The 21,750-nt window shown below is 46.7% G+C and overlaps 1 long non-coding RNA gene across 1 annotated transcript in view; it reads right to left on the reverse strand.

The window, feature by feature from the left end:
* The window catches only part of LOC119955114, an 85,878-nt gene that overhangs the window by 34,544 nt on the left and 29,584 nt on the right, over positions 1-21,750 (reverse strand). Inside the window, exons 3-4 of the long non-coding RNA XR_005458386.1 lie at positions 6,229-6,370; positions 4,921-5,058 (exon numbers count right to left, since the gene is read on the reverse strand). This is a non-coding gene — a long non-coding RNA (uncharacterized LOC119955114). The remainder of the gene's footprint in view (positions 1-4,920; positions 5,059-6,228; positions 6,371-21,750) is intronic.

Consider the following 21,750-nt stretch of genomic DNA (forward strand, 5'->3'; position numbering starts at 1 on the left):
ATTCACCCTCCTCAGAGCCTCAGCCCATGGCCCAGCTCCTCTCCTAATTCCTCCTCCAATTTGCACTTATCATCCTGTACCTGGGAACCCTCCCACTCCATCAGCTATTTGTAAATATCCAAAACCTTCCCCATCTCTATTTCATCCTCCGACATAAGCTCATCTTCCAGATGAGGAACAGTGAATTGGCTCCCCTTTTATCCGGTCCCTTTGGTTAGTCGCAGTAAAGGTTTTAAAGAATTTTTTTCCCCCATTGATACATTTTCCAGTCCAAATGTATTCACCTTTTAAACAAAATCCATCCAAAGATATCTTGAGTCAGAAAACAGGTTATTTTATTAATTACTAAGACCCACGAAAAAACAGACACACATTCTCTGGATTTGTCTTTCAAATCATAGAATTCCTACAGTGTAGAAGGTGGCCATTTGGCCCATCAAGTCTGCACTGACCCTCTGAAAGAGCACCCTACCTACTGAGGTAATATGGGTTGAAGTCAGAAATAGGAAAGGAGCAGTCACCTTGTTGGGAGTTTTCTATAGGCCCCCCAATAGCAGCAGAGATGTGGAGGAACAGATTGGGAAACAGATTTTGGAAAGGTGCAGAAGTCACAGGGTAGTAGTCATGGGTGACTTCAACTTCCCAAACATTGAGTGGAAACTCTTTAGATCAAATAGTTTGGATGGGGTAGTGTTTGTGCAGTGTGTCCAGGAAGCTTTTCTAACACAGTATGTAGATTGTCCGACCAGAGGGGAGGCCATATTGGATTTAGTACTTGGTAATGAACCAGGGCAGGTGATAGATTTGTTAGTGGGGGAGCATTTTGGAAGTAGTGATCACAATTCTGTGACTTTCACTTTAGTTATGGAGAGGGATAGGTGCGTGCAACAGGGCAAGGTTTATAATTGAGGGAAGGGTAAATACAATGCTGTCAGACAAGAATTGAAGTGCAGAAGTTGGGAACATAGGCTGTCAGGGAAGGACACAAGTGAAATGTGGAACTTGTTCAAGGAACAGGTACTGCGTGTTTTTGATATGTATGTCCCTGTCAGGCAGGGAAGAGATGGTCGAGTGAGGGAACCATGGTTGACAAGAGAGGTTGAATGTCTTGTTAAGAGGAAGAAGGAGACTTATGTAAGGCTGAAGAAACAAGGTTCAGACAGGGCGCTGGAGGGATACAAGATAGCCAGGAGGGAACTGAAGAAAGGGATTAGGAGAGCTAAGAGAGGGCATGAAAAATCTTTGGCGGGTAGGATCAAGGAAAACCCCAAGGCCTTTTACACATATGTGAGAAATATGAGAATGACTAGAGCGAGGGTAGGTCCGATTAAGGACAGTAGCGGGAGATTGTGTATTGAGTCTGAAGAGATAGGAGAGGTCTTGAACAAGTATTTTTCTTCAGTATTTACAAACGAGAGGGGCCATATTGTTGGAGAGGACAGCGTGAAGCAGACTGATAAGCTTGAGGAGATACTTGTCAGGAAGGAAGATGTGTTGCGCGTTTGGAAAAACTTGAGGATAGACAAGTCCCCCGGGCCTGACGGGATATATCCAAGGATTCTATGGGAAGCAAGAAATGAAATTGCAGAGCCGTTGGCAATGATCTTTTCGTCCTCGCTGTCAACAGGGGTGGTACCAGAGGATTGGAGAGTGGCGAATGTCGTGCCCCTGTTCAAAAAAGGGAATAGGGATAACCCTGGGAATTACAGGCCAGTTAGTCTTACTTCGGTGGTAGGCAAAGTAATGGAAAGGGTACTAAGGGATAGGATTTCTGAGCATCTGGAAAGGCATTGCTTGATTAGGGATAGTCAGCACGAATTTGTGAGGGGTAGGTCTTGCCTTCCAAGTCTTATTGACTTCTTTGAGGAGGTGACCAAGCATGTGGATGAAGGTAAAGCAGTAGATGTAGTGTACATGGATTTTAGTAAGGCATTTGATAAGGTTCCCCATGGTAGGCTTATGCAGAAAGTAAGGAGGCATGGGATAGTGGGAAATTTGGCCAGTTGGATAACAAACTGGCTAACCGATAGAAGACAGAGAGTGGTGGTGGATGGCAAATATTCAGCCTGGAGCCCAGTTATCAGTGGCGTACCGCAGGGGTCAGTTCTGGGTCCTCTGCCGTTTGTGATTTTCATTAACGACTTGGATGAGGGAGTTGAAGGGTGGGTCAGTAAATTTGCAGATGATACGAAGATTGGTGGAGTTGTGGATAGTGAGGAGGGCTGTTGTCGGCTTCAAAGAGACATAGATAGAATGCAGAGCTGGGCTGAGAAGTGGCAGATGGAGTTTAACCCTGACAAGTGTGAGGTTGTCCATTTTGGAAGGACAAATATGAATGCGGAATACAGGGTTAATGGTAGGGTTCTTGGCAATGTGGAGGAGCAGAGAGATCTTGGGGTCCATGTTCATAGATCTTTGAAAGTTGCCACTCCAGTGGATAGAGCTGTGAAGAAGGCCTATGGTGTGCTAGCGTTCATTAGCAGAGGGATTGAATTTAAGAGCCGTGAGGTGATGATGCAGCTGTACAAAACCTTGGTCAGGCCACATTTGGAGTACTGTGTGCAGTACTGGTCGCCTCATTTTAGGAAGGATGTGGAAGCTTTGGAAAAGGTGCAAAGAAGATTTACCAGGATGTTGCCTGGAATGGAGAGTAGGTCATACGAGGAAAGGTTGAGGGTGCTAGGCCTTTTCTCATTAGAACGGAGAAGGATGAGGGGCGACTTGATAGAGGTTTATAAGATGATTAGGGGAATAGATAGAGTAGACAGTCAGAGACTTTTTCCCCGGGTGGAACACACCATTACAAGGGGACATAAATTTAAGATAAATGGTGGAAGATATAGAGGGGATGTCAGAGGTAGGTTCTTTACCCAGAGAGTAGTGGGGGCATGGAATGCACTGCCTGTGGAAGTAGTTGAGTCGGAAAAGTTAGGGACCGTCAAGCGGCTATTGGATAGGTACATGGATTAGGGTAGAATAATGGAGTGTAGGTTAACTTCTTAACGGCAGCACGGTAGCATTGTGGATAGCACAATTGCTTCACAGCTCCAGGGTCCCAAGTTCGATTTCGACTTTGGTCGCTGTCTGTGTGGAGTCTGCACATCCTCCCCGTGACTGCGTGGGTTTCGTCCGGGTACTCCGGTTTCCTCCCACAGTCCAAAGATGTGCAGGTTGGGTGGATTGGCCATGAAAAATTGTCCAAAATTCTATGATTAACCTAGGACAAAAGTTTGGCGCAACATCGTGGGCCGAAGGGCCTGTTCTGTGCTGTATTTCTCTATCTCTATCTCGGCCCACCCCCATGCCCTATTGCCGTAACTTAATCTGTACATCCCTGGACACGAAAGGGAAATTGATCATGGCCAAACCACCTAACCTGCACATCTTTGGACTGTGGGAGAAAGCCGGAACACCCGGCGAAACCATGCAGACACGGGGAGAACGTGTAAACACCACACAGACAGTCACCAAAGGTCGGAATTGAACCCAGGTCCCTGGAAGGCAGCAGTGCTAACCACTGTGCCATCCCCTTTGTTCAGGTCTGCGTTACGTTGAAGGCACATCTTTTGCTTTCAGAGAGAGAGAGAGAGAGAGAGCGAGAGAGAGAAATATCCCGCTGCTCTTTTTCAGCTGTGTTCTTCGATAACTGCAATGTTTCTTTCTTCCCTCTTGTCCCCTTTCTCTCTGCTTGGCAGATCCAGTCCTTAAACTCATTTCTGTATATTACTGAAAAGGAATTCAATTAAGAACTCTTTTACCGACTGTTGTAGTAATCTTATATTATTTTTAATCTTTCATCTCAGAAACCTTTTGACATATTTTTGAGATGTAAAGCCACAAGAGATGGGATAATTTTGTGCTCTAGAGAGGGTTTAGAACATTCAACATTTTGCATCTTCAATGCTTTCCTTTCAAGAGTCTCTGTTCAAAGTGAACCTTGGCACCCCCCGCCCCCCCCCCCCGCCACCCCGCCCCCCCACCGCCACCCCACCCCCCCACCGCCCCCCCACCCCGCCCCCCCACCACCACCACCACCACCGGATGTGAAATTCCATGTCACAAGTTTACAGTGAAATTGACATAGATTTTTCAGAAAAGTGGTCAATGTTACACTATCAGTTATCAGGTGACTGCTGGTGTCCATCTTTGGTCAGTGTTGAAGTGTTGGCTAGTGTAGGCTTGAGAAATGAACAGACACTTCCAACACTGATGAAGGTTCAACTCGATTTTATTAACTACTTCTAACTAACTAACACACGCTGACTGTGGGTCTAAATGATGCTAACTTAAACTAGAGACCTAAGCCTGGTCCGAACCAGTTGATTCTTTCAGCACGTGTTGTAAGTCTGTGCTGGGCTGGATGAGTTCTTGTTACACTCAGAGGCAGCACCCAGAATGAGCGGGAACTGTGGTGCCCTCTGCCTTTATAGTGTGTGTATTCTAACTGGTGATTGGCTGCGGTGTTAGTACATGTTGATTGGTCCCTGTGTGTGTCCATCAGTGTGTGTCTGCACCATGATATACTGGTGTATATTATGACAAGTGGCTTTACTTGTTTTAAGAAAACAGGTCTTCTTTAAACAGTTCAATATGTTCATGGTTAATTGGTGAAGTGCAGACAGTTCTCACTTTGTGATTGTGACATCTAGCTGTCTCTATTCCTGTCCACGCCAAGGCATGTGTTTCTGCAGTGGTCAGGGGTATGCTTGAATGCTCTCTCAAAGCATGTACCTTTCTTTAAGAATTCCTCGGCCTCATCATGCTCCATCTGCTCCCTCAGCCAAGAAGTGTGGGAGGTGAAAGGCATGAATTGAAAGACATTAATTAGAACACTTGCATAGTGCAGATCTCCACATTTCAGTTAGTCATCAGAACATTCACAAAAGATCGATGAAGATGTGCCAATTGGCAGGAACTTACCAAAATCTGGCACATCTTTGTTCTCCATCACCTACTGCTAATATTTATACCACTCTGCTCATCTCCAACAGGGTGATTTACAGTGCTGTCAGGGTGGATGTCGGTCTCAGCCTCTTCCGGCAGTTGTCAGCTCTCCTGCTGCAAAGAGAGATGGCAGTGAGTTAAGAGTGTGAGAAGTGGAATGACTGGATAGGACGAAATGACAAAACCTTTGAAAGCCGACCGTGAGAGATGGGCACATAAACCAGACTACGTGTCAGTTGTAACTGTTCAAAATGGAGATCTGTGGATCTGCCTTTTGTTAAGGCCACAAAGAATCCAGCACAAGTTTGCCGAGTCAAAAAGAAATAACTTTATTTACAATTACATATATATATACACAACAGCGGCAGTACTCCACCACCGCGCTCTCCTCTAGCTGGTCCCACACTGGCCAGCTCTATTTATGCAGGTGACTCTGCTAATGATTTCTCCGCCCTCCTCATTGGGGGAGCTCATACTCCTTAAGGATTGTAGGATTGTCAATAGTCCCCAGCCAATAGTAATCAGGCAGGTTATAACACTGCCTGAAGATTGAGACATGAATGAAGCTGCAAGGTGTATTGATCAGAGGAGGACTGGGCAGGAGAATGGAATTCATAGAGTGTCGCTTGGCTGCACCTCTTCCAGACAGCGCAAGCAAATTTTCTTGTGGACATTCGGATGCCTGCCACGGTTCAATTCATTGATGAATGTGCGTTGTTATGAAATGAAATGAAAATCGCTTATTGTCACGAGTAGGCTTCAAATGAAGTTACTGTGAAAAGCCTCTAGTCGCCACATTCCGGCGCCTGTTCGGGGAGGCTGTTACGGGAATCGAACCGTGCTGCTGGCCTGCTTGGTCTGCTTTCAAAGCTAGCAATATCAAATCCCACTCTTGGATTGGTCAGGAAACCTGGAATCAGGATCCCAATACCGTTGCTCAGTTACAGAGCCGCACTGAAACATTGGTTACATTCCTATGGATTCCTGAACCATTTCGGACCCTGCCATTGCATTTGGCGCTGTCATTTCAAAATGTCACCACGGTGAAACAATAATTGCGCAAATTCTGAAATGAATTGCAGTGTGAAGAACCAACGAAAAAAAAGTTACATTTGCAGAATTCTAGACAAGCAGGTTCAATAAGTGATCCCAAGATCATTTTCCCCTGTTAATGGCTAAATGCGAAGACCTCTTGCAACATTGCTCATGGTGCATGCAATAGGAACAGGAGCAGAATAAAGTTGAAGATTTAATTAACATAATTAAGGCTAACAGCAGCCTCACCTGGCTTTTTTTTTCCTCAATAATTCACTTTTCGCGGGTTTCATTGGCATTTATTGTCGTTCCTAATTTGTTCCAGAGGTGAGGGATCACAGTTGCTTGGAGAGACTGGAGAAGATGGGGTTGCTCGCCTTGGGGCAGCAGGCTGAGGAGATTTGAAAGAGATGTTTAAAATCATGAAAAAACAAAATAAATAAAGTGAAACTTTCCAAAGGCTGAAGGTCCACAGTCAGAGGGCAGAGATTTAAGGTGTTATTGCAAAAGAGCCAGAGGCAACTGCAGGTTTTATGTATTTAGGATTTGGAAAGAACTGCCTGATAGGCTGATGGAAATTGGTTCAATACTTCATTGTTTCAAAATGGAATTAAATAAATACCTGAAGAAGAAAATGCAGGCAAATTGCAAATAGTACAGGGTGTGACTAACCAGGGGCGGGATTCTCCGACCCTGTGCCGGGTTAGGGAATCGGCAGGAGGGTGGGCGCGAATCCCATGACACCACTGCGACACCGGGCCGCCGATTCTCCGGTCGCCAATGGCGACCATGGCACCGGCGCAATCGCCGTGCCGCTGGTTGGGGGGGCCACGCCCAGCGACTATCCGCGCTCGATTGGCCGAGTGCCCGCCGGGTTCGGCCGAGTCCCGCTGGCGTCGTTCGCGTGTGGTCCTACCCAGTGGGACCTCGACGTTCATGCTGCGGGAGCCGTCCTGGTGTGGGGGAGGGGGGTATCCGACTCCGGGGGAGGCCTCCCCGGTGGCCAGGCCCACGAGCGGGGCCTACCATGCGCGGACTCACGCCGGCCGTGACCCGCATGTGCGGGCCCGCGTCGCCTGTTCTGCCACCCATATCGGCAGCTGGGGCTGCGTGAAGCACTCCAGTGCCGTGCTGGCCCCCGTGCAGCGCAGGATCACTGATCCTAGCGGCCAGATGACGCCGCCGTAAAACGCTCCGGCGTTTACGATAGCATCAACACTTAGCCCCATTATCGGAGAATCCCGCCCCAGATCGCTACAAAATGGATAGCCCAGACTTGATGGGCTGAATGGCCTCCTTCTGTGTTGCACGTTTCATTTTTAAAATGCTATGGCCTTTTGAGCAAGGGTTCCATTCTGGGACCTTCCCGTCCAGTTGTAACAACTGGGATGGTAACACTTGCATTTCCGTAGACTTTATCAAGTCTTCAGAAACATTGTAAAAAAAGACCAACTTTCCACTGCAGGGAGAGAAAAGAGGTAATATTTCGAGTCCGATGACTTTGACAAAGAGTCATCAGACTCGAAACGTTAGCTCTTTTCTCTCCCTACAGATGCTACCAGACCTGACGCGATTTCCCAGCCTTTTCTCTTTCCTACCAGGTACATTGATGTCTTCTTTCACGTTCAGTGGGAATGGGTCTGCTGCCATGAGTTAGTGACAGTACGATTTACTCTATTCATGCTTCCAGTCTGTCTGGTGAAGCTAGTAGCACTTGTCCCGTCATTTATCTTGCCTCAATGATTAATCCATCACTGAAGTGCTGTGACATACCCACAAAGGAAACATGCATCAAGCCACATCAACAATGATCACTGTTCCACCCAAGCCAGATTAAAGAGCAACTAAATGCTCATGCAGCAATGTATCTTCACATTTATCAAGCCAACAGAGATGAACAAAATACCATCTGTGCTGGTGGGTTGGCCCACTAGACATGATAGCAGAAGTTGCCTGCATGTAAATATCTCTTTGGCTTGGAGGTAAGCACAGGCTTGATCATTTTGCCACATGCGGACTTTTCTTAGAATTTGGACCAATTTGATGGCAGCAGAATCGACAGAGTGCAGAGCACCACGTGACAGATCCAAGGAGCGTAAAAGACGCAGCAGAGGTCGTTTTCAGACTTGGAGGGAATTAAACAGTGGTGTTCCCCAGTAGTTAGCAAAGGGATCACCACAGTTTTTCATATGTCTGGATTATTGATGTGGACTTGAGCATAATTTCAAAGTTTACCAATAACATAAAACTTGGAAAAGTGGCAAACATTGAGGAGGATAGCAACAGACTTAGGGGGACATAGGCAGAATGGAGAAGTGCATAGAATCAGGCAGATTAAATTTAATGCGGAGAAGGTTGAAGCAATGCAGTTTGGTGGGAAGTACGGGAGGAAGCAATTTAAGCTAAGCATTTTAACACGTTTTAAGGAAGTGGAGTAACAGAGAGACCTGTAGATGTTTGGGAGCTCCAGGAGAAGTTGGGAAAGGCTGTTAAAAAAAACATATGGTATCCTTGGCTTCATTAATAGATGCATAGAATATAAAAGCAAGGAAGCAATGCTAAGGCTTAAACAAAAATGTTGGTTGGGCCTCAGCGAGAGTGCTGGACACGATAAGTTAGCAAGAATGTCAAGACCATGAAGACAGCACAGAAGATATTTGCTAATACTGGTACCAGGGATGAGGGACTTCAGATATGAGGGGAGAGCAGAGAAGCTGGGATTGTTGTCCTTTGAGTAGATATAGTTAAGAGGAAATTTGATAGAAGTGTTCAAATTCATGAATGGTTTCAATACGATAAGCGAGGAGAAATTGACTCCAGAGGCAGTGGATGGACAACCAGAAGACCCAGTGTTTGGCTTAAAGAACCATAGTTGATGGGAAGACTTTTTTTCCCCAAACAAACCAAGTTGCAAACAGGAATTGCAATGCCTGAAAGAAGCAAAAATTCAATCATAACTTTCAAAAAGGAGTTGGATAGCTACCTGAATGGAAATACTGATAGGGTGAAGTAATGGGATTAATTGGATCACCGATTTAAAGAAAGTATGATGGGTCAAATAATCCTTCTTTTGTACTGTTTAGGGACCTGTTTAGCTCAGTTGGCTAAACAGCTGGTTCGTGATGCAGATTGAGGCCAGCAGCGCGGGGTCAATTCCCGTACCGGTGGAGGCTATTCAAGAAGGCCCAGCTTTCTCAACCTCGCCCCTTGCCCGAGGTGTGATCCTCGGGTTTAAACCACCACCCAGTCAGCTCTCCCCCTCTGAAGGGGTCAGTAGCATGTGGTCATCTGGGACTATGGCGACCTGACCTTACCTTTCGTACTGCATCATTCTATGATTCGATGAAAGGTGAACACCCATTTCATTAATTTGTCCTTATGACCTCCACTTTCTTTCATTTGCAGTAAGAAATAGGAACAGCGTGTTTTGTAAACATACTTAAAGGATGAACTATCCCAGCAAAAAAAAAGCCAACTACCTACATCCATGGAGAAGAATTATATTAAATAAACATTCATTTGATATAAGCACCGGTTATTGTTCCCATTGTAATGGAACAATACCAACAAATGCTGGTAACCTGCCACCATTTATAAGAGGACAGGTTAATGTTTCTGGGAAGTCACGCAATGATATATTAGGTTTATGTTACAAGTGTGTAGATGCACAACACACAATACTCTGGGCACCTTTTCAACTGATAATAAACCGGTAAAGCACTGCTTCTGATGCAGCGTTAGCTTAAATTCTCTTTCTTTTGGGTGGCGCAGTGGTTAGCACTACTGCCTCACGCCACATTTGATCCCGGCCCCGGGTCACTGTCCTTGTGGAGTTTGCACATTCTCCCCATGTCTACATGGGTCTCACCCCCACAACCCAAAAAGATGTGCAGGGTTGGTGAATTGGCCATGTTACATTGCCCTACAGTTGGAAAAAAATAAGTGGGTACTCTTAAAAGAAAAAGTTTTAAGAAGCTTAAATCCTCTTTTAGAGCAAAGAAAATCATCATTGCATTTCCAGATTCTGTTAGGATGACATTACAATCATCTCCTTCAGTCTGCAATGTCACTTAAATTCTACTTTTAACTGTCAAAACCATTGTTTTCATTTTACAAAGACAGCAGGGAATGACTATAATGTTGTCACTTAATCACTCGATCTTTATGCTACCTATAACCATTTGGGTTTTGCCTGTAATTGCTGTTATTTGAGCTCCGCCAAATAATAGATGATTTGATTCATTCCAAATTGTTCACAAATTTAGTCATATTTTTGTAACATGCGCAAAATAAGTGATTCGAAACAATGATACTTATAAACGTTTCTAATGCACACAGCAGCGTAAACATTCAGAATGAAACTACTGCAACTTCAGGATCTTATGCCCCAATGACACGCTATTGCTTTCACGTTCTTGCACAGGACATTGTCCAATAGGTGGCGAGACGCTAATAGTTGAAGGCTCCTTAGGCAGCATCTTCCAAACCCTTGACCGCTACCATTCAGGAGGAAAAGGGCAGCAGGTACATGGGAACACCACTGCCTGGAAGTTCCCCTGTCAGCCACTCACCACCCTGACTTGGAAATATACCACTGCTCCTTCACTGTCACCGGATCAAAATCAAGGAACTCCCTCCCTAACCATATGGCACATGGACTGCAGCGGTTCAAGAAGGCTGCTCACCACCATCTTCTCAAGGGCACTTGTGTCCACATCCCATGAATGAATATTTAAAATGAAGCAAAATCCAGTGTACGATTGAAGTTTCCAACCTTGAAATTCCTGGGACTTGGGAATACGATGCAGCACTGTAAAGTTATTATCATAATATCCACTCATGTATATCATGAGATGTAGACAGGCAGTGATTGACACACAGGATAACCAATGAACACACACGACACAGAACAACCAATCACCATACAGGACACCACCACTATAAAGCCCACAGGGCATTAAGGCTCTCCCTCTCTCACAGGACACGACGAGGGAGATAGTCGCAGTGCACAGGCCAATGAACATCATCACCATGTGGTACAGAGCTAGTCTGGTCAAGCCAGTTAGGAGGTTATCAGTTTGGTTAATAGAGTGTCAACCCACAGCAGATTATGTACAGCAATCAGCAAGTTCAATAAAACAATGTTGGACCATCTCCTGTGTCGGAAGCCTGTTTCTCGTTGCAGTCGATGTTAGACCAACTCAGATAACACATCAGTTATCAGACCATAGTCAGAATTTGGGGGTGGGGTAGAAACTAAGCGCCACTGAATCGCCAACTGTTTTCTTAGTTAGAAAAATTCCATCTGTAGTCCTTGGACCTGAATGGGAATGGCAGGGGAAGTTAAAGTATTGACCACAGGCTCACATTTCCAGACAGCACCAAGGTATGCAGCAAAGCAACAGGTATTTGGCTTCCTCACAATAGAGAATGGCATACTTTGAGTCTATTATATTGTAGGATGCACACAAATATTTCCAGTGTTCAGACATAGGGCATGATCGAACGGCCCTCGTCGCACCCAACTCGATGACATAACGAGGCCGTTAAATCTCACGCTCTCGGAAGATTCACGATACTTGGAACGCCTCACAAGATCTCACAAGATGTCGCAATCTGGATATCGCCCTCACTGGGCAGGATCCAGGTGTACATATTTAAATGAGCAATTGTGCTCATCTAAATATATTAGTACCTGATTCTCCAAGTCCCAGGCATGAATGTCCGTGTCTCAGAGATCTCATCATGGCGCTATTTAGTACTGGTCCGCACAAACATGGACCAAGCATAATGGCACATTGGGGAGGGGTATGTCGGGTCATTGGAGACACCTGGGTGGTCAGGGACAGGCCATAGTGGTAAGCTGTCTCTTCCTCTGGCTCCCGGGAACCTTGCATTGCCACCCTGGCACTACCAGGCTGACAGGGATGCTGCCAGAATGCCAGGTGGCACTGCCAAGGGCTGGGGGCCTCCTAAAGGTTGGGGGTGTGAGTGGTGTGGGCCATGAAAGGGAACGGGGTCCATGCCTGAAATGGGGGTCCCAATACCCCATTGCGGGGTGTCCGCACTTGGGGAGGGATGTGGGGTATTGCCCATGTGTGCAGGGGCAACGTTGCTCATGGGTAGGTGATGTGGGGACCCTCAAGCTCTCTTAGAGTTCGGGGCACCCTTTCAAAATGACGGCCCGATGTTAGAGGAGCCGGTCTCTCCGGCGAGTTATGCTCCGCATTGCTGAAAATATTTCTAAGTTTGGACTAGACAGGGAGAAACTCCCTAAGGCCTCCAAAAAGACCAGGGCACGATTCTCCGACACGGGACAGAGTGTCCGCGCCATCATGAACGCTGTCGCATTTCACAACGGCGCAAAACGGGCGCAGGCAGTCGGGATTCTGGCCCCCATAGTTCACGCCACTCCAGCCTTACTTCCTGGCGCGCACTGGGGGCGGTGGCCTTACTGAATGCTCCAGCCCCAATGCAACATGGCATGGGGGTTCTGGGGCCAGACGCACAATAAAGTACGCCCGGGGGGTGGGGGGAAAGAGGCCGGCCTGCCGATTGGTGGGCCCCGATCGCGGGCCAAACCCCATCGGAGGCCCCCCCAGGGATGAAGCCCCCCCCCCCCCTCACACTGACCGTTCGCCCAGAGTTCCCGCCGTCAGCGACTAGGTGTGGATGGCGCCGGCGGGACTCTGCTTTGTCCACGTAGCCACTCGGCCCATCCAGGCCGGAGAATTGGCGGCCCTGCCGCGTACAGCAGCCCGCGACTGGTGCCGCGCCAGCGCAAATGGCGCTGATTCTCTGCAACTCGGAGAATCGCGCACCGGCGTCGGGACGGCGTGGCACGGTTGCGGCGATTCTCCTGCCTGGCGCGGGGCTGGTAGAATCGCGCCCCCAGTGTGGGTAAATACAGGTGTGGATCTCACCAAAACAGCCAACGAGAAACACCCCGCCAAACCTGCCCAAAATGACACTCAAACATCTTTCCATGAAATCGTGCCAATACGATGTGTTTGGGGCCCGACACAGTGTTGTGGAAAGAGGTAAATAGACCATTCGAGTTATCTGAAGAAGTGCTGGAAAAAGGTGGCTCTGCAGACTGTTGCACGTTTTACTATGGGCGTAAAACGCGTTTATTGGGGTGTATTAACTTCCAAGTGCTTAACACCACTAGGCTCTGTCTTATGTATTTATTCAGCTTTAGGAGTCGCCAGTTGCCGTATAGACAACGTCACTAGTATTCCAAGGTCAAGTTCAAAGTAATAAAGACGATACACCGATTAGTAAGGTCCAAACGATAATATTTATTATACAGTAATAATAAATATTCATGCACACACTAAGAGACTAAGCTATGACTAAACTAAAGTAATCAGAATACTTATCTAACAGGAACAGGCAAGGTCAGGGAGCGAGGCCTTCGTCCTGGTCTTGGGCTGCAACCTTCAGCAAGCGTTCTGGTCACTGGGGGTTCTAGCGGGCTTAGTTCGCGTAGCGAGCGTCGTACTGGCACTTACGGTTCGGCGGCTGGTGCTCAACGGCTGGAGTCAGGAGTCAAGTTCAGGATCACAGGTAGCCGAAGCACAAAAACAGACCGGACAACACGAGGTCCCTATCTTTTATAGGGGTTCCATTGTCCTTCCCTCTTCTCGGGCGGGCTCTACCTATTGGATCAATTTCTTATCGATACTGGATTAATTCCCCAATGCGAGGGGTCTCCGTGATGGAGGGGGCGTTTCTTATGTCCTTTTGTTTGGAGGTTTCTGGTGCCTCGATGTCTGGGCCTTGATTAGAATGTGTCCATTCAGAACCAAATGTATCTATTGTGTGGGTGTTCAAGTCTGATGGCCTCATTAGCATGCAAAGCGTTTTGCCATTTGCACCTAGCTAAGGTCTTCTCACCTGAGCCCAAACTGGTTTCTGCTGCTGCAGAATGCAAAATGCTCTTTGCAGACTGCTGTTCTGGCTAAACTGTCTGTTTCCCAGCAGTCTTAGCGCTTGACCTAATTTTGTAGCTCAGCATCCATTTTAGGTGGCTACAAGACAGGTGGAAGAGTGAAGGGGAGATTCCTGGAAGGAAGGATTGAGGTTAATAAAAGCAACTTTCAAAATTATTTTTCAAATGTCTTCAAATTAACATCCATTTTAAATGGACACTCAAGGAATTCAATGTGACCCCGGTAAAGCTGGGGCAATGACACCAATGCTTTATCGGCAGGTTTCGCTTAAATTTTGAAAACTTCAGGAGGCTACTGCATAAAACAGTCGATCGGTCTTGACGTACGAAAAGGAGCAGTGGAGGAAATACCTCTTACATCTCCAGGTTTGATCATTGCAATGTTCGCATAGGCCCGTCACCCATTCTTCACCTTCTCTAAACTGCAGCTTATCCAAAACATAAGCATCTGTATTTTATGTGACACTGATCACTGCTGTCCTCACTAATCCATGTTGGCTTCAAGCCTCCCCAACATCTCCAATTTAAAATAGTCATCCTCGTTTTTAAATCCCTTCATGGCCTCACCCTCCTATCTCTGCCATCTCCTCCAGCTCAGTCACCCTCCCCACCTCAAATTGTCTCCGACTCTGGTTTGTTGTGATCTTCTGCCCTCTGTTTGTCTGACCATTGGCAGTCACACTTCCTAGGCCTCATTCTCTGCAATCCCCCCCCCCCCCATTAAACCCTCTTCTCATTAAAGGTCCTCCAAAACTTGATCAATACTCCTTCTCTGAACGAGAATCCATGTTTTTTATTACAACTCAAAGTGCTGCACATTGAGATATTTCTTTCTACATTAGAGGTGCTATATAAATGCAAGTTGTTGTTGTTCTCAAAATGACACTTTAGATCACGTTTTTCCTCGCATGAATGCGAATGGGTGAGGACATTTTCAGAAAAGTGTAGAAATACTTAACCTTGGTGCGTTCTCAATCGGCATACAGAAAATTCAGCAAATCTTTGAACATTCTTGAGGTGGAGCTAGATAGATTTTTGTTTAACGGGGGGGGGGGGGGGGGGGGGGGGGGGGGGAGGCGAAAGGATATCGGGGGTAAGCAGGAATGTGGGGTTGAGTGACAAGCAGATCAGCCATGATCTTATTGAACGGGGTAGCAGGCTCGAGGGGCCGGGGGGCCTCCCAATTCCTACACATGCTCGTATGTAAAACGATCCTGATTAGACAGCACAACTCTGAAGGCAGGAACCTAGTGGCTGACATGTACGACAAGTTAAGCATGGGTGTAAACTAGTTTCAGCTTCTAGCAACAACAGACCGCGGTGAATTGCGAATTGGTTGCCAAGGTCCAAACTGACAAAGAAGTGAAATGCAGCGAAACTGTCTCCTGCAGGGAGTCTTATTCTGTCTCACCAAAGCTGGGCGCTGACTCAGGAATGAGGTTACATTCACAGTTCAACTGCAGCATCGGTGTGAAAGCACACACGTCACAATTTTAGTGTGTCTACAGATTCAGTTCCTTACACTTTTAATCATTTCTTTTGCAGTTCAAGTTAGTTAGATTTACTTTCACTGTTGACTTCCATGGCAACTTTATTTTATTAGAAATTCTGGAACTGGAGCGATTTATTCAGTACTGGACCATATTTGGCACTTGTATCGGGGATTATCAGTGCTTCTTTTAAGGTCGTAAGTAGACTTTGGCTCGCTATTGTTTGGTTTGGCTGGAATATTTCAGATTCACTGGCATGTGAAACAATCGGGTATCTTGGCTGAAGTGAGGTACTTCCGAGCATTGCCAAACTGAAAACAAAGAGTAATCTCTCAGCTTTGACAATGCCACTCACGCTGCCAATTTGCAAGGAATGGGCATGGAATCAGGTGAAGAAAACGTGTTGAAACACAATCCAAAAAGAAAATCCAGGAATTTTCCAGGCCCTGCGGAGATGGATTTGGAGACAGGATCAGGAGGAAATTGAGAGAATCCCATTTGAGGGAGTCACTTTGGGGCTGGTTTAGCACACTGGGCTAAATCGCTGGCTTTTAAAGCAGACCAAGCAGGCCAGCAGCGCGGTTCGATTCCCGTACCAGCCTCCCCGGACAGGCACCGGAAAGTGGCGACTAGGGGCTTTTCACAGTAACTTCATTGAAGCCTACTCGTGACAATAAGCGATTTTCATTTCATTTTCATTTTTCACTTTGCCAGAGGCGGAGCCTGATCGCCACCTGGCAGCAGCTCAAATAAATCTCTACATGGAGTCAAATTGATGATACCACTGTGATCCTCCCCATAGCAACTCGGCTCCGTGCTGAAGCCAAAGCTGGGTCATTGATGGAGGATAGCCTTGCGGTGACTAGGGGCAAACTTGCGGTTCTAGGGGCTCACTCTGAATTCCCTTCTCTCCCCCAAAGCTGTGGGTGCCAGAGGGCAATGATAGCAGCTGCAGGCCATGCTGTGGTGGCTTTCCTTCTTCATAATGACAGCTTGGCAGCAGCAGGAAGATCTATTTCTACCTCTTCAGAGGAGACTTCCATTAAGGCCTCAAGTTCTTCGCCCAACATCAGCAGTGTCCACCACTTCCCTGTCAGTCTGCCAGCTGGACATCATGTGGACCCTCCGATTGGGCCTGCTGGATCCCTGCTCCATCTATTGTCCTTAATTGGACAGGGGTCTCAGAGAGCTTCTTAATTGGTCGCCTCCAGAGAAGCATGACCAATGTCCCTCCATGGCCACTTCCGTGTTCTGGAACTGAGTCAAACATCAGGATCCTGAAGATCTCCGGAAAATGCTAGCCTTACTACATCCTGGACAAATGACAGCATGTTTAAGGTTAGGGGATGCTTATCACAGTCACAGAATCCCTACAATGCAGGAGGTGGGCATTCGGTCCATCAAGTCTGCACTGACCCTCTAAAAAAAAAAGCAGCCTACCTGCGCCCAATTCCCCATTCTGTCCCCATAACCCCACCCAAGGGCAATTTAGCATGGTCAATCCACCTAACCCGCACACCTTTGGACTGTGGGAGGTAACTGGAGCAACCCCTCTTAAATAAGGGGAGAAAGTACAAACTCCAAACTCATCCTAGGTTGGATTTGAACCCGGATCCTTGGCGCTGTGAGGCGCCAGTGCTAACCACTGTGCCACCCAGTCAAATGTTCATTTGGAAAAAAAATGATGTTGGGATGCTGTTGCCCATGCTGCAAATATCAACTCTAGGCCTAGTATTGAGACAAATAATAATAGTGAACATTAATAATTCCCTCACCATATTGGGCAGAAATTTCAATGGTTTCACTCAACTGGTGCACGTTGGAAGAGTAGGGCCCAAATCTGCTCTAGTCCAAATAGGGATGGGTGACCAGCAGGTATATCAGCAGTGCCTGCGTTTATCTGGTGAAATGGCAAACAGGAAATATAACTCCCTCAGGGAGTCGAGAAAGCCTGGGAAGGTTAATGGGAAGAGTTGCACAACTCTCAGTTTCCAGAAGGGACTGTGGGACAACCATGGCAAGGTAACCAATGCTCCCTGGGATGAACTTAATTCCCTTGAGTATTTCCATGCCATTTTGAATAACCGTAACAGGACCTCCAGCTATTTGGAGCAGACACGAGTTGCATTGGTGTGAGATTTGACCATTCTCCCAGACATACTCATTTTGATGTGTGTACATGGACTGGCGGTAGAAGATGCCCACATTGGAATTTTACAATCCTCTCCATAGAGGAATATATGTATGTATTGATTTGCTGTAGATACTACACTAATTAGCTCCTGGTTAGGAAACCTCTAAACTATTACTTTGCAATGAATCTTTGGACATTCAATATTGCTTTTTCAAATCTGTCCAACTGTGGGGACTAACCTGGCCACCTCGTTAGGTTTCCTGATTCAATTGAACAGAACTCCATAGGAATAAAGAGAATAAGACAGCAGATACTCAAAAGCGAAGAAAGTTTGCAGTCAAACCATTAATTCCACTCTTCTCTCCACCGGCTACACCAGAGGACTGAATACTACCTGCATTGGTTCAACTTAACTCATTGAGAACAAATCACAGAATTGTTACAGTGCAGGAGGCAACCATTTAGCCCATCGTGTCTGCACCAGCTCTCCAAATGAGCATTTTAACTTTGTGCCATTCCCCTGCCTTTTCTCCTTACCCCTGCTCATTATTGATTAGAAACAATGGCCCAATGCCCTCCTGAATGCCTCAATTGAACCTGCCTCCACCACACCGTTCCGGGCCATGTATTCCAGGCTGCAACCACTCGCTGTGTGAAAAATGTGTTTTCTCACATCACATTTGCTGCTTTGAAAAATCACTCAATCCGTGCCCACTCGTTCGTGAACCTTTTACAAGTGGGGACAGTTTCTCCCCATTTACTCTGTCCAGCTCCCACATGGTTTTGAACATCTCTATCAAATCCCCTCTTCGCCTTCTTCTCTCCAATCTACCCTCACAACTGAAGTTTCTCATTCCGCACTCTCTCCAATGCGTTCACATCCTTCCAATAATGTCACGCACAGAACTGAACACAATATTCCAGCTGAGGTCTAACTAGTGTCTTGTATAAGTTCAGCAAAACCTCCTTGCTCTTGTACTCTATGCTCCTATTAATAAAGCCCAGAATACTATATGATTTATTAACTGCTCTCTCCACCTGTCCTGCCATCTTCTATGATCTATGGGCAGCACGGTAGCCTTGTGCATAGCACAATTGCTTCACAGCTCCAGGGTCCCAGGTTCGACTCCGGCTTGGGTCACTGTCTGTGTCGAGTCTGCACATCATCTCCGTGTGTGCGTGGGTTTCCTCCTGGTGCTCCGGTTTCCTCCCACAGTCCAAAGATGTGCAGGTTAGGTGGATTGGCCATGATAAATTGCCCTTAGTGTCCAAAAATGCCCTTAGTGTTGGGTGGGATTACTGGGTTATGGGGATAAGGTGGAGGTGTTGACCTTGGGTAGGGTGCTCTTTCCAAGGGCCGGTGCAGACTCGATGGGCTGAATGGCCTCCTTCTGCACTGCAAATTCTATCTATGATATCTATGCACAGATACACCCAGGTCCCTCTCTCCTGCAGCCCCTTAAGAATTGTACCCCTTATTTTATATTGTCTGTCCACGTTCTTCCAACCAAAATGCACCACCTCACACTTTTACACATCTGTCCATGATGAAATTGATAGGAAGGAATTTCTGCAAAATAAAGCTGTTCAATTATGATATTCTACAATTTTTATTATTGTCACAAGTAGGCTTACATTAACACTGCAATGAAGTTACTGTAAAAATCCTCTAGTCGCCATATTCCGGCACCTGTTCGGGTACACAGAGGGAGAGTTCAAAATGTCCAATTCTCCTAACAGCACGCCTTTCAGGAATTGTGGGAGGAAACAGGAGCTACCTGGAGGAAACCCGCGCAGACACGGAGAGAATGTGCAGACTCCACACAGACAGTGACTCAAGCTGGGAATCGAACCCGGGTCCCTGGCACTGTGAAGTGACAGTGCTAACCACTGTGCCACGGTGCTGATGGAAGGAGTCAGCATTGATACCATTGCGTAATACCGCACCTCCTCACTCATAACCGTTTCCTGATATTCAGTCGGGATTCTATCAGACCCACTCAGTTCGAGACTTCATCACACAGACCCTGGTTCCAGACATGGTCAAGTGCTGAATAGCCCAAAACAAAAAGGGACAGAAAATGTTCTCATGGTATAAAATCAATCAATTTTCCACCTAGGTCTCTTTGGCCATATAAAGCCATGCAGTATGCCTGAGGAATGCTTGGTGACACCTCAAACACTGCCCCCAACTGGTTACTTGGGGGAGTAGCATAGAGGCGATTCTCCCTCCAATTCTTCTGCTCTGTGGGGAGGTGGGTGGTTTCTGGCATCCCTTTAAACTACCAAGAAGCTGTTTCTCTGGTGAAGTTCCAAACAGGAAATATCACTTCCTCAGAAGGTGAAAAACACAGGATCATTATAAATAGACATTTGTCATCTCAACACAACATATTTCCTCAGGGAACAGTGCTTTGTCCCACTGCATTTCGTGTTTCCATTATCATTCATGACCGATATTCCTCGTAAATGTAGAGACGGTTCACTATTGCTTCTGTGTCCAAAGGTTCGGGTTTTAATCACTTTCCAACACCCTGTAGTCTAAACCAGTGTTTTTCAAACTTTTTTTCCGGGGACCCATTTTTACCAACCGGCCGAGCTGCGCGACCTGCGCCAGCCGACGTTCGCAACCCACGCCGGCCAACCTGCGCTACCCACCATTTTCTCTTACCTTGTTTGTTGCTGACAAAAATGGAGGAAATGGTTTTGGGTCCCATTGGCCCCAATGGTCCCTTTGTCCCTGATGATCGGGCACGCATGCGCAGTGCGGCCCAATTTTATTTAGCTGTTCCTGGCCATTTTGAAGGCCGCTCGCAGCCGGCATTGTTAAAAGCCGACTGCTGCGGCTGTCGCGCGCGGATTTGCGTGATCGGGAGCGCCGCAACGGTCGGTTCCGCGACCCTCCCGACACCCGCCCGCAACCTACCCGCAGGTCACGCCCCCGAGTTTGACAATTCCTGGTCTAAACTGACGAGGATTTCTGCATTGTTCGAGATATTAGGGCACCATTTGTGGAAGTCGATTATTAACATTCGTAATCGTTGCCCATCTCAAACTAATCACAACTTCAGCACGTTGGGCACGCACAGAATAATGTGAAAATGCTGGAGCTTGTGGTCTGTTGCTCGGGGTTCTGCGACAGGCTCTGCTGCGCACCCCCGCTCCCTCACCCCAGCCAGAAATTAGGGAAGATTTCACCTTCCCTGCTCCCTCATTGATGTTAGAAATCCATTGCTCAGTCAGATGTAACTGGAATTTCACAGCGATATGATTAATGAAGTCTGATAAACAACAGAACTGTGAATTAAGAATTAGTTTTATAATCCTGAGCGTTAAATGATTCGCAATTTTTCAAGCTACATTTTTAAAATAATTTCTTCATGAGAAGGTTTTTGCAGAATATCTTGGCTTGAACCGTCACCTGATCTGTATGGCCCAATCTTTAGTTTGCTCAATGGAAAGAAAATTAAAAATGATCCTGTTTTAATGCTTTAGTTTCCTATTTGGGGGGGAAGTGATGCAAGGGTCGGATAGGTGATCAGGGAAAGAATATTTCCTGCACTTTGTGAATCAATAACAAGGGTATTGAAAGTCATTACTAAGAGAATGAAGAGGAAAGAGGTCTGATGGAATTCCTTTACCTTGAGGTTTGGTGAAACATTGATGTTTTACCACAGGGGTGTTTGAGGCAGGGCCCATTGCATTCATAGAACATACAGGGCAGAAGGAGGCCATTTGGCCCTTCGAGTCTGCACCGACCCACCTAAGCCCTCACTTCCACCCTATCTCCATAACCCCTCCTAACCTTTTTTGGACATTGGGGACAACTTAGCATGGCCAATCCACCTAACCTGCACGTCTTTGTACTGTGGGAGGAAACCGGAGGAAACCCACGCAGACACGGGGAGAACGTGCAGACCCCGCATAGACAGTGACCCAGCGGGGAATCAAACCTGGGACCTCAGCACTGTGAAGCCACAGTGCTAACCACTATGCTTCCGTGCTGCCCTCATTCTTAAGTCAGACCTGAATGTATATCTATTGAAAGGCCCAGAGCTGCCGTGCAATAGGATCAGTACGAGAGTTTCTTTAAAAAGTGCCATCTTCGGCGTGATGAGATAAAAAGCCTCCCCTTTTCTGCAGTAAACTCCTTTGATCAGCCGTTACCCCTCAACAAATACCACCTAAAAACA

Source organism: Scyliorhinus canicula, chromosome 20 (genome assembly GCF_902713615.1).
Source record: "Scyliorhinus canicula chromosome 20, sScyCan1.1, whole genome shotgun sequence".
Lineage (NCBI taxonomy): Eukaryota > Metazoa > Chordata > Chondrichthyes > Carcharhiniformes > Scyliorhinidae > Scyliorhinus > Scyliorhinus canicula.